Genomic DNA, 13,695 nt, shown 5'->3' with positions numbered 1-13,695 from the left:
GCCACAGGCTGCCCAGAGGCTCAAGAAGCAGAAACACTGAAGCCTGGTGGGAAAGGGAGCTGTAGGCAAAGGAACGGTTGCAAACAAACTAGGTGGAAGGAAACTCCATCCATCCTTCAGAATGCAGTCATGTCTGTATTTTTCTAAATTCTCATTGGAGAACATGTTCTACAATCAGGAAAACATGAGTCAAAGACCCCCAGCCTTGGTGAGGTTGACCACCTACTCCTTCCCCCATTCAGTGCTGCCCAGCCAGTCCTGTGGTAAACCCACTACCCTGCCTTCCACCTGCCTGTGTTCTAGTCCATCTGTCTTGTCTGATTGGGATCTTGTGCCATCCATATCATATTCATCCCTGAATCTCAGCACCTGGCTCTGGAAGGAATTCAATAAACATTCATTACATAAATATATACTCAGTTACCAAAACGGGTAATAGAAGAATGGAAATTAAAAAGTGGGATCTGGCCGGGAACAGTGGCTCATGCCTGTAATCCCAGCACTTTGGAAGGCCGAGGCAGGTGGATCACTTGAGGTCAGGAGTTTGAGACCAGCCTGGCCAACATGGTGAAACCCCATCTCTACTAAAAATACAAACATTAGCTGGGCATGGTAGCACATGCTTATAGTCTGACCTATTTGGGAGGCTGAGGCAGGAGAACTGCTTGAACCCGGGAGGCAGAAGTTGCAGTGAGCCTAGATCACTCCACTGCACTCCAGCCTGGGTGACAGAGTGAGACTCTGTCTCAAAAAAAAAAAAAAAAAAAAAAAGTGGGGTCTGTCTTAGGTTTCAGAAGGGTCAGCTGACTCCATTGAGAGCTGCTGAGTGGAATTGCTACCATTCTATGGATGTGGAAAGTGAGATTCAGCAGAGATCAGTGCCTTGGCTAGGGCAGGTTCATGGGCTTTTTCCTAAAGATGCACAGGGTCTATAAGAGGCCTCATGAAATTCACTCCCTTCAGGGGAGGACCTCCAGAGAACCAAGGAAGAAGATATTTTCTGTTGTTGTTGTTGTTGTTTTACCTTGTAGACACCAAGCCTTAAAAACACAGATCACCTGATGACCTCATGGATGGAAAATGCTAGTGAATTTAGGTGTTTTTTTTTTAAGACATTAAACTTATCTAGCTTTTGAAAATTTAACATTCACTTGTATTCAATAAACAGAATACTCTAAGACATTTTAAAATTCAATATGATTAGATACATGTGAGAAAGGTAAGCAAGAATTGGTTAGGAAAAAGGGCAAAGGAAAAAAAGTAAGTAGAAAAAGAAAAATAGGGCACAGTAGCAAGGAAATATCTAGAAGGAGGAAAGAAGGCTCTTGGGACATACTGTAGGTTATTTGGAATGTAGAACTCAAAGGAAGTAACCTCTTGTTACCATGCTGTGAAAAATTAGTATTTCTCTTTTTAGCCTTTAGACTCTGTTTCAGGTAGATGCCTGAGTTCACTCTTTTATCCTTTCAACAGTAATTGGGCATCCTATGGTGCACAGGATACCATGTGGGGCTCTGGGGTACAGGGATGCTGTGCTCCAGGGTCCTCCTGAGGTCAGTAGTGGAAGAGGCAAGGGAAGCAGCCCCAGGACTCAGTAAGATGAGAGGAGGCAGAAGCAGCACAGAGGAGGACCCCAACGCAGCCGGGGTGCGGGTGCAGAGGCACCTCCAGGAGCAGGCACTCAACTGAGTCCAGGGTGGGGTGGGGCATTCCACCAAGAATGAATGGCAAGAACAAGGGTGCAGATGACCCTGCACAGACTCCAGCATCAGGGATTCTGGCCCCCAGGGTCCCTTTCCTTGGTGTATGCTGCTGGAAGACAGGAGGGGGCGGTTCTCCTTTGGTCCTTAGAAATTTCACTACAGACATCCCTTCTCCTGCCCCTAGCAGCTTATAACAGCATAAGGCCATTCAATTCTGCTCCTCTGGCTGGAAAGCAAACATCAGCCTGGCTTACCTTCGCTAGCCTGCCTGACCCCCAGCCTTGGGGTGGGGCTAGGTTAGTGCCCTGGATCCTTAAACTTGGCCCCTGGTAGCACATAAGCCTCTGCTGCCTCCACAACCAGCCATCTCCATCATGCGTGGCCTGGTCCTGAGCTTCCCCTCAGGCAGCAGCCCCAGCCTCTCTGCTTCCTGAGATTCAGAAACAGGGATCCCAGGGCAGGGCTCAGGGCCCAGCCTCTTGGGGGCACAGTTTCCAGCAGGGAAGAGGCAGGCGTAGGTGGACAAATACATTCCCTTCTTCTTGTAGTGTGCCCCGGTGGGTGGGAGTGCCCCCTGCCCCACACCCACCCTACCCATGCTCATGCCCACTCCTCTGTGCCCACTGCTGGTGGCAGGGCTTGCTTAGCAGGGAAGCAGCAGAGCCCTGCAGAGGGGTGGGCAGAGCCTTCCAGGAGCTGGGAGAAGACACCTGAAGCTGGACAGAGCTTTATCTGGGAGCCGGCGGCTGCTGAATAATGAATTCCAACTCTGCCGCACTCCCAGGCTGCACACTGGGTGCACACACACACGCGCACACACACACACCGATACACACACGCTGGGCTGACAACTTGGAGGGGCGGGGGCTGTGAGGCTCCGTGAGTCGCTGCAGGAGCAGCTTAGCTCGGCTTGGTTGCCTTTGGTCTCTGTGGGCAGCATCGGAGGGGGGTCGGGAGGAGGAGGAGGAGGCAGCGGCAGAGAAGAGAGAGGCGTGTGAGCCGCGCTCCACCGGCTAGCTCCTTCCCACTGCTCCCGCCTGGCAGCGCCAGGCAGCCCACACCAGCATGGCCTTGCTCATCCACCTCAAGACGGTCTCGGAGCTGCGGGGCAGGGGCGACCGGATCGCCAAAGTGACTTTCCGAGGTAGGGAAGCCCCTGTCTTAGAGGGACGCCAGCTCTGAGAGCTGGACCAGCCCATGCTCTGGAGACGGCCGGGGATAGGACAGGGCTGGGAGGATGGGTGGGAAAAGTTCTAGCAGGGGCTGGGGCGACGAGCCTTTTCACAGGTAGTCACCTGCCCGGGACTGACCGGCCATTGTGATTTCTGGAAAATCAGGGTCCCCTGTGCTTCCATGCCTGTGTCTCCTTGTGCTTGCGAACATGCCACAGCCTAGGCAGGGCGCAGAGCCCTCTGCATGGGGAGGCAGAAGTGAGGACCACATCCCTGAGCTCAGGGAGACCCAGGACCCCCTGCTCCTCTCTCTCCCTCTCTTGCAGGTTGATTTCCTTGAGCACAGGGTGGGGGCCGGGTCTGGAGCCTGGGACACCCAGGGTGGCTGGGAGAAACCAGGCAGCCAGTAGCTCCCTGGGCCCCAGAGTGATGGGGGACACTGTTGGCTTCTCTTAGATCTATTCATGGGCAGGAACCCTGGGAGCCCCTCACCTGTCTTCTGTCTGGTCTTTTCTCATCCTCTTCACTCCTGTATTCAGCGACCATTTATCATGATCTACTGTGTCCCAAGGATAGGGGTAGAAACACAGAGTGGAACACAACCCAGCCCCAGCCCCAAGGAGCCCACAACTGTTGGGCAGGCGTGGAACAAGCAGGACAGGTATGTGAGACAGAGGGTGGGGGTGAGTGCAGCATGCAAGCTACAGAAGCAGCATCCTCACCCAGGCTGGTGACTGGTGGTCAGGGAAGGCTTCCCGGAGGAAGCAACATTCAGCTGATCTCCGAAGGACCAGCGGGAGGGAGCTAGGAGAGGAGGTGAGGACTGAGCAGGCAGAGGAAACAGTGTGCCCAGAGCTGAGAGAGGGCTGAAACTCTGGAACCGAAAGAGGTTCCATGTGTCTACAGCCCAGAGAGGGTGCAGGAGCAGAGGCCAGAGAGCCAGGCAGGGCAAGGAGGCGAGGCTGGACCTGACCCCACGGACAGCAGAGCCCCTGAGCATTTTAAGTGGGGAAAGGCAGGGCCAGGCTGACTCTATCCTTCACCACCCACCTCTGCCTCTCCATGTGGTTGCTGCCCAGCACTGGGGGTTGGGGGTACTTCTCACTAGACATGGCTCCTTCTCCAGAGAGAGGGGTCTGAGAGTGGGGTGGGGACGAGGTAGTGAGGAGTGGGCAGAGAGGACCCCATCATACTAAAGAGCAAAGTGAGCCCTGGGGCCCAGGCTGGACACAGTGTCTGCCCCTCTGTTGGAAGGGACGGGAGTGGCCATTGGCAGAACGTTCCAGCAAGAGCCCTGGGGCACCCACATCACCTACTCAGAGGCCCTGGGAGGCCCACACTGCAGCTTGTGTTCACAGGGATAAGCAGGGGTGGAGGTGATGGCAGTGGCCCTGCCGGCAGGAGGAGGTCAGGCAGGAGGGAGAGGGAGGTGTGGGCTGGGCTGCCTTTTGCCTCCCTCCCCAACCCACTGACTGCTTTCTCTGCAGCACCCTGGATCTCCCTCTGTGTGCCACCTGGAGGCTCATGCTGGCTTTAGAAAAAGCAAATGTGTCCTTTCATCTGTGAAATGTGGCCCTGAGCTCCATGGGCAACATAGTGTGGGACGGTTAAGCTACAGGTTGCCATCCTGCTGCAGCTGTGCCGGAACGGTCCAGGCTGCACCAGACAGGCCCATTTGCAGGCCGAGAAACCAAGGCTCAGGAGTAAAACACTGTGGGTGGCATTCACGGAGGGGCTGAGGCACAGGGGTCCCAGCTCTCAGGACCTCATCCTGAGTACTCAATCTTGCAAGCTCTTTATCTCTTCCTGGGCCACCTGGGGGCCAGCACCTTGTCTGACACCCATCTTCTCCTTGGAGCAGTGAAGGGCTGGGCCTTTAGCCTCACTGACCACACAGGAATTAGTTTATTTTCAACCCTTGCTCTCTGGACTGAGTGGAGAAATTGCTTCCAAGCTCCACCTTGGCAGGAGGTGGCCATGGGCAGAGCTCCTGGGGAAGGGGGCTGGGCAGCAGGAATAGGCAGATGACAAGCAGTTTCCAGAAAGTTCCTTTATTACAACGAGAGATGCCTCAGCCACTCACCTGTGTCGTCCAGCAGTTGACAGCTGTAGGCACCCCAAAAGACCAACACTGACCACAATTCAGAGGGAATGGACCTGCTCTACGATGTTCCTTAGCATCTCCCGGCACATGCAACCACTGGGGGCCAAGCAGGTCCTCTGCAGGGGGAAACAAGAAACTGGTACACACGCAGAGGGAGACACTGGCCCCAGGCTCCCCAAGGCTTTTGAGTGAAGGTCAATGCCGGGGTGGGTGAGGGAGCCTTTGGTGAGCTGTGCCCATTGGCAGTGGCCCCAGGTAGGCCAGAGCAGCTGGTTGAAATATGGCTTGACCTTCTGTGCTGTGCCATCCAGGACACTAAGGAAAGAGCCCTGCTGGGCTATCGTGGAAAAAGTTCTGGATATGGAGTCAGAGGCCCTAGATCCTACCTGGGTTCTGCCACTCACCCTCAGTGTCCTCATCTGTAAAAGGGGCATGATAATAACACTCACCTCACTAGATTGCTTCAGGGAAACCATAGGTATGGAAGAGTTTGAGGGAAGAGTATTCAAACGGCCGATGTGTTTGTGAGGCAGCCATTCCCGTTCTCCTTGGGAGCAGCTGCTGGCCCCTGAGGTATCTTCTCTCCAGCCCAGCCTCCTCCATCGGCCGGGAGTGAGCAGAGGGCCCCATGTAAGATATAAACGGAAGAGGAGAGCACGTCTGAGGGGTTCCAGTCTGTGCCAGGAACAGGCAGGTTGGGCCTGGCCTCTGCTCTGTAGGAGCCTCTGCTGAGATGTTCCGCGGGAACCCAGGCAGGCAGACCCCCAAGACTCCTGTTCTCATCTGGCTGGGCGTGCACCAGCTTTGCCCATGGCCACCTCTTTTCCCACTGCCCTCAGGTCAGTCAGCCCCAGGCTCAGGCTCGCTCAGTGCTCCCAGCCAGTTCTGTATCTAGCTCTTAGTTCCTACTGCCCCTGGCTGCTCCTAAGCTGGTCCTGCCCTGTTCATGCATTTCCTGAACATGCTGATATTTGTGCACAGGCCTGGGACCCTGAGGGGAAGGGGCCAGCCTGGCCCTCCAGGAGTTACATTCCCATTGGGTCAGACAGGAGATAGGGAGTCCTGGGTGAATCTCTATTGTGCCTGCAGGCCACGGGGCTCAGCTGGGTTTCCCATTAACAAAATGGAGACAGGGGTCCTCATTTAGCTCAGAGGCCTGCAGTTCCCAGGATTAATCAAGAGTGGGCTGTCTGAGAAGGAGCCGTCTTGACCACAGGTTGCTACTAAAAGAGAGGAAGTATTAGCTTCAAGTATTTCCTTTATCAACTCCTGAGATAGTTCCCTACATCAATCACAGGGCCACAGAACGCAGGGTGTGAAGGGTCCCGAAGTTCTTCTAGTCCAACCTTCTGTCCAGTGCGGAGCCCCAAGGCTGGGGGACCTGAACTGTCAGGGAACCAAGTGACAGACTGTCCAGGGCCGGCCCTGATGTCTCCCTTCTCTTTCCATCCCCTGAGCCTTCTTGCCAAGACATGAGGTTTGGGGAGTTTCTGTGTGAGATGAGAACATCTAAAGGCTGGACCTGGCTTCCACATAATTCCCTGTGGCTGGAAATTGGCAAAAAGGTTTGCAGGGCATCCCCCTCGGCCTTTTCATTCTTACTCTTCTTCCCACCCTACCCCTGATTCCCACCCTGCTATGTTCCCACTACATTCAACTTCCAGCCATTCCCAAAAGATACCACACCCTTTTACACCTCCAAACTTTGAGACATCGATCATGTTTCTTCTGCCTGAAATGACCACCCTCCACCTTGAGAATGCCCATTAATTCTGCTCATCCTTCAAGGCCCAGCTCATATGCTACCTCCTCCATTAAGCCTTCTCCTCCTCTAGCAGTACTTCGCACACATTCTTCCTACTGCTCTGCCACGGTACATTGCATTTCAGAAACTGGCCACACCTCTGCATGCTGCCCAAGCTTTTGAGCATCTTCAGGACAGACATCAGACACGGTTTCTGTCTTTGAGGGATTCACTGTGTCATGGGTTTGAGTTCTTCCACTGTGGCACTGCCACTCTTTGGCTCCATTTCCCCAACTGTGAGCTCCCACCCCAGAACTTTCTATCCAAGGAGGATCGAGGGACTGAAAGAGGCGTCAAGGGCCAAGAACAAAGAACCCTGGCTCTTACTCTGTCCGTCAACTTCCCTAGCCCAGAGAATCTTCTAGGGCTCCAGAGGGGCCTAACAATTTTTTTTTTTTTTTTTTTTTTTTTGAGTCTCGCTCTGTCACCAGGCTGGAGTGCAGTGGTGCGATCTCTGCTCACTGCAACCTCCGGCTCCTTGGTTCAAGCGATTCTTCTGCCTCAGCCTCTGGAGTAGCTGGGACTACAGGCACATGCCACCATGCCCGACTAATTTTTGTATTTTTAGTAGAGACGGTGTTTCACCATATTTCCCAGGCTGGTCTCAAACTCCTGACCTCAGGATCTGCCTGCCTCGGCCTCCGAAAGTGCTGGGATTACAGGTGTGAGCCACTGCGCCCAGTCAATCCTAACAAATATTAGTAAGTTCAGCTCTAGCCCATAGGTGGGAAGCAAGAGGGATTGCATGTGTAAGCCAGAGTCAGTTAGGGGAAGACGGAGGAAGGAGAAAGGGCAGACGGGAAAGGAGGTGGGAGCAGGCTCTGAGTTGGCCCCTGGAGCCCAGAAGAGAGGCGGGAGTTTTTATTGAGCAGGGGAAATGGGTGGTATTTAAGAAGCCACTGAAGGATCGTGGCTCATTGGCAGGATCAAATGCCATGAAAGGGCCAGGCGTGGTGGCTCACTCTTTCCGAGCCTTACTGCGACCACACTTGGGGCAGGATCTCACCACCTGACAGAGAAGAAACATACCCACACAGCATACAGGAGGGCCAGGGGTGGGGGTAAATCGCAACAATGTTCAGAAGATGACAGCTTACTTAGAGCTACAGAGACCAGAGAAAAGGAGCAGGAAGAGGAGCAGGAGGAGGAAGTGCCTAAGCTGGGTCTTGAAAAATTGCCCCTGTTTGCACCCATGGAGATGCAGGAAGTGAGGAATTGGTGATGGAGGAAGGTGAAGTCATTCTGGGTGAGGGACTGACCAGACCAGAGGCCAGAGGAGGAGAATTGCAGCCAAGTTCCAAGTCGGGGGAGCCACACCATGTAGCTGGAGCAGAGGCTATAGGAAGTAGAAGAGGGAGACCAGCTAAGAAAGGAGCAGTGGACCTGCTGAGTGATTGTGCAGGGAAGGGTTGCAGCTGAGGCACTGGGGACAAGATGTCCCCCTACTGTTGGCTGCAGGCGCCACCTCTGACTCCACATTAGATTTATTTTCCCCAGTAAAATGAGGGAGCCCTCCCTCTTGATGATAAATATAGCTACTATTTGGAAATTTATCTGCCGCCCCTGGTAAAGGAGGCAGAATACCCAGTGCACCCACCCCTGAGATGCTCCTGCAATGCCTAGGCCTGTCTGTGGGCTGTGGCCCAGCCTAGCACCCCCTCTCTTAGAGAATGTGGGGTTGGCATTGTCCCTGCTGAAGGCAGCAATAGAGGGGACCCTTACAACCATCTTGGCAGCCTGTGGCTGGCTGTGGACACAGCCCTGCGCTTTTATTGTAGTCCTAATGGATATGCCCCCTGCATCCTCCAGTCTTCATAGCACACTCAGACCCCCTCACCACACCTGGGGGAAATCTTCTCTGCCTAATGCCCCAGGTAGTGAATGTTCACCCCTCCTCCCTCCCCCAGAGCAAGCCATCACACACCAGCGAACAGCAGACGGAGCACACAGAAAATTCTCCAGACTTCTGCTTTCATAGGAAGAGTGTGTTTTCGTGTAATGGAAATGATTGTAAAACTACTTTCCCCTGCAAAAGCCCTCAGGAATATGCTGCTGGAAATGTGCTCGAGAACAGACTTACAAATCATTTCTCTGAATTGGGAAGCCTTGGTTATCTTAGCCACCTTTACCGATCATGTGAAAGCCACATCTCTCCCACCCACTCCCATCCCTGGGTCTCATTTTTTTTTTTTTCTGTCACCCAGGCTGGAGTGCAGTGGCACAATCATAGCTCACTGCAACCTCAACCTCCTGGGTTCAAGTGATGCTCCCACCTCAGCCTCCTGAGTAGCTGGGACTACAGGCACACACCACCACGCTCAGCTAATTTTTGTATTTTTAGTAAAGATGGGGTTTCACCATATTGCCCAGGCTGGTCTTGAACTCCCGGGCTCATGTGATCTGCCTGCTTCAGCCTTCCAAAGTGCTGGGATTATAGGTGTAAGCCACTGTGCTCAGCCTTATCTTTTTTTTTCTTTTTTAACTTTTTATATATAAAAAACTCCCAAATACATACAAGAGTGGGGAGAACAATATCATGGCCCTATGTTGTCCCATCCCATTTCAGCTATCATCACTTCATGGCCAATCTTGCTTCATTTGCATCCCATCCTACCTCCCCACCCCAAATTATTTCGAAGAAGATCCCAAACCCCATACCATTCCATCTGTAAATATTCAGTACATAGCTATAAAAGATAAGAGCTCAAATAAATACCACATACTTTGTCATTTTAAAGAAATTAATAACAATTCCTTAGTACTATCAACTAATCAGGCAGTGATCAAATTCCTGATTGTCTCATCAATGTCATATTTTTTTTCCAATTTATTAAAAGCTTCATTTTAATGTGTTTTGTAAATCAGGTATTTAATCATTTATCCACTCGTTCTGTTGAAGGGCAGCCATGTACCACGCACTGGGGGATGGTGGGGAATGAGACAGACGTGGTTCCTGTCCTCAGAGGGGGAAGATGACTGCTGCATGCATCATCATGAGGAGCGTTACGAAAGGGAGGCACAGGTGCCCACTTAGGCGAGGAAACCCACTTAGCCCAGGATGGGGGGAAGCCACCCTAGTGGGTGAACCAGAGTCAGTTAGGGGAAGACCGAGGAAGGAGGAAGGGCAGATGGGAAGGGAGGTAGGAGCAGGCTCCTGGTTGGCCCCTAGAGCCTGGAAGTGAGTCAGGGGTTTTTATTGAGCAGGAGGAATGGGCAGCATTTAAGAAGCCCTTGAAGGGTCGCAGCTCATTGGCAGGAACAAAGGCCATGAAAGGGCTGGGCATGGTGGCTCATGCCTGTAATCCCAGCACTTTGGGAAGCCAAGGCGGGGGGGCATCACTTGAGGCCAGGAGTTTGAGACCAGCCTGGCCAACATGGTGAAACACCATCTCTGCTAAAAATACAAAAATTAGCCAGGCATGGTGGTGCACGCCTATAATCCCACCTACTCAGGAGGCTGAGGCAGGAGAATCGCTTGAACCCAGGAGGCAGAGGCTGCAGTGAGCTGAGATTGTGCCACTGCACTCCAGCCTGGGCGACAGAGCGAGACTCTGTCTTACGGGGGAAAAAAAGCCATGAAAAGCTCCATCCCAGGCAGAGGGGCTAACACTAGTGCAGACATGGTGGTATGGAGATGCATCAGGGGAGTTTGGAGGGGAGACTGGAAGGGGATGCAGCCAAACACGGAGGGTCTTCTGTGTCACACTCTTAGCAGGAGAATGGGATACTAAGATCTTGTTTTGGAGAGAAGGCTCTAGAGGTGAGGACTATGGGCAGGGACACTGGGGAGGAAGCCTGGGGCAGGTGGAGGGCTGAGTGCCTCAGCAGGCGGGCATGAGAGAGGAAGGAGCGGTGCTGGGATTGGGGGAGTGAGTGAGAGGGCAGGACAAGAGTAAATTGTGGCCCTGGGGACCACCATGGACCCAGGGATTTGGGGTACAGGGCCTTAGTTGATTCTCATCTAGACTCCTGCCAGTTGCTGACACTCTGAATTCTGGCAAACATGGAGACATCAGGGTGGAAACACCTGGAGCCACTGCCATCCAGGTGGGCGCCTTGAGGGCCAGGCCCTTTGGCTGCTTTCCCAGCAGCAGCATGGAGCCTGGCACAGAACAGACCTGGCATAGAAGTGGGAGCAAGGAGCACCGCCTGTGGGTGCAGGAGCAGTGATCAGTTAGCAACAGGGGCCCCCCTGCAGCCAGCCATCCAGGCAGCACCAGACAGTGATCCATTTCTCTCAGTGACAGTTCTAGAAAAGGCTCCTGAGACAGGGACTATCATGTGATCATTTTTACCCTAGACCGCTTGACCGCTTTCTGTCTGAACTGATCCACCCGCCAGACACTGTCTCAACAGTCCTCATTTCTATTTTATTTTCTTTTACTTCAAAGCAGAAGGGCTAATCTGCTGTGGTGGAGACGAGTTTTCACCCACTGGCTTTTTTTTTTTTTTTTTTCCAGCCAAAGTTTAAGAAAAAGTCAGGACTGCAGTTTCAACAATATTTTTACCCTATCGGAGAGTAGAAGAGTCACCCTCCCATTATACCTCATTGTATTCCCAGTGCTTGGCACAGAATGGGTACTGTACACACTTGTGGGTCACTGGGACCACAAGCTTCTCTGTCACCGTAACAGGGGAATCTAGGACCCAGCAGTTGATGACTGTGTGGGTGGCGCTGTCCAAGGCTCAAAGACAAATACCACAGGCCCTTCCTGCCTCAGTGCCAGGGTCTGAAAAATGGGAACCAGCGCTCTCAGTCATTTGCAGGGCAAAGTCAGAGTTTGAGTGAGGACCTGGAAGAAGGGTTTGAACTGAGCCAGAGAGACAGGATTTATCATCCTTGCCCTGCCCCTGCCTCTCAGATGAATCCCTGACCCAAGCCTAAGTTTCCATAGTGTAAACCTGGATGTTAGCAGGGTGGGTTAAGGGGAAATACATGAGTGGAGGTAGAAATGATATTTGAGTACAATTTGTCGATAATAAAGGGTTAGAGTTCCATGGGGCCTCCATTTAGCTGAGAAATGGGGAAAACGGAAGGGGTAACCTTTTCCAGTAGGAGGCCCAGGGACTCTGCAGTGTCCCAAGTCTGGCTCTGTGAGTCACTGGTGATTTCAGAGAGTACACTATGTAAGAAACATGAGGAATAGCTGCTTTCTTGGATGACTCTTTGAATTGAATTTCTTTCTTCTACCATGCCATCAACTGTCATTATAAAATTGAAGATGTGTTTCTCATGGGGAAAAAAGTGTTATTACAAGAGATAATCACAAACTAGACAGGAAAATCATACCATCGTCAACCACCTTGACGTAACTGGCATTTCTAGAACATTACACACCCAAAACTGAAAAATATACATTCTTCTTAAATGCGCACAGAACACTCACCAAGACAGACCATATGCTGGGCAATTAGACAAGTCTCAACACATTTCAAAAGACTGAAATCTTAGAGAGTATGTTCTCTGACCATAGTGGAATTCAACTAAAAGTCAATAATAAGAAGATTATCTTTGAAAGTTCCAAATATTTGGAAATTAATGCCTTTCTTAACCTGTGGTCAAAGAAGGAAATAAAACAGAAATTATCAAACATTTTAAACTGAATTATAATGAAAATACAACATATTAACATTTATCATTTTAAGTACTTACAGCAGAAAAGAAGAAAAGTGTAAAATTGTAATCTAGGTTTCTGCCTTAAAAAGGTACCAAAAGAAATGCAAATTAAACCAAAATCTTGAAAACATTATGTTAAATGAAAGAAGCCAGACACAAAAGACCACATATCGTATAATCTCATTTACAGTCAGGCATCGCTTAATGATAGGAGTACATTCTGAGAAATGCATCATTAAGCGATTGTGTCATTGTGTGAACATCATAGAGTGTACGTACACAAAGCTAGATGGTATAGCCAACTACAAACCTAGGCTACATGGTATGACCTACTGCTCCTAGGCCACAGATATGTACAGAATGTAACTGTATTCAATGCTGTAGGCAATTATAGTACAATGGTAAGTATTTGTGTATCTAAACATAGAAAAGATACAGTAAATACAATATTATAATCTTACGGGACCACTGTTGTATATGCAAGTGGTCATTGACCAAAACAGTGTTATGTGGTGCACGAATGTATGTGAAATGCTCAGAACAGGCAAATCCATACAGACAGAGAGGAGATTCGTGGTTGTCAAGGGCTGCGGGGAGGGAGAATGGGGAGTGACTGCTCACTGCTATGGAGTCTCCTTCCAGAGTGATGACAATATTCTGGAATTAGGCAGTGATGATGGGTGCACAACCTTGGGAATATACTGAAAACTACTGAACTATACACTTTAGAAGGAAGAATGTTATGGAATGTGAATTATATTTCAATAAATAAAAATCAAACACCCCCCACCAAATTAAACCCAAGGACAGTATAAAAGGAAGGAAATAGAAAATAGACAACAGAGAAATTTAACAAAGCCAAAAGTTGGTTCTTTGAAAAAACTTAATAAAATAGATAAACCCTAGCAAGACTTATCGAAAATAAAAAGCAAGAAAACACAAATTACCAATATCAGGAATAAAAGAGGGAATATCATTACATTAAAAGGAAAATATTGGAATATTACAAATAACTCAATAAATTCTACAACTCAGATGAAATGAATAAATCTTTGAAAAACAACTTACCAAAACTGACATAAAAAGAAATGGAAAATCTGAAGAGCCTCCATATCTATTAAAGAAATTGAATTTGTAATAACAATGATGATGATGACAATAAACTTCCTTCCACAAAGAAAACTTCAGATCTAGATGATTTCACTGCTGTATTGTAGAAAACATTTTTTTTTTTTTTTTGAGACGGAGTCTCGCACTGTCATCCAGGCTGGAGTGCAGTGGCACGATCTCAGGTC

This window comes from Nomascus leucogenys, chromosome 19 (genome assembly GCF_006542625.1).
Source record: "Nomascus leucogenys isolate Asia chromosome 19, Asia_NLE_v1, whole genome shotgun sequence".
NCBI classification, from domain to species: Eukaryota; Metazoa; Chordata; class Mammalia; order Primates; family Hylobatidae; genus Nomascus; species Nomascus leucogenys.
The sequence above is the reverse complement of the archived record's forward strand: the minus strand, read 5'-3'. Positions refer to the sequence as shown.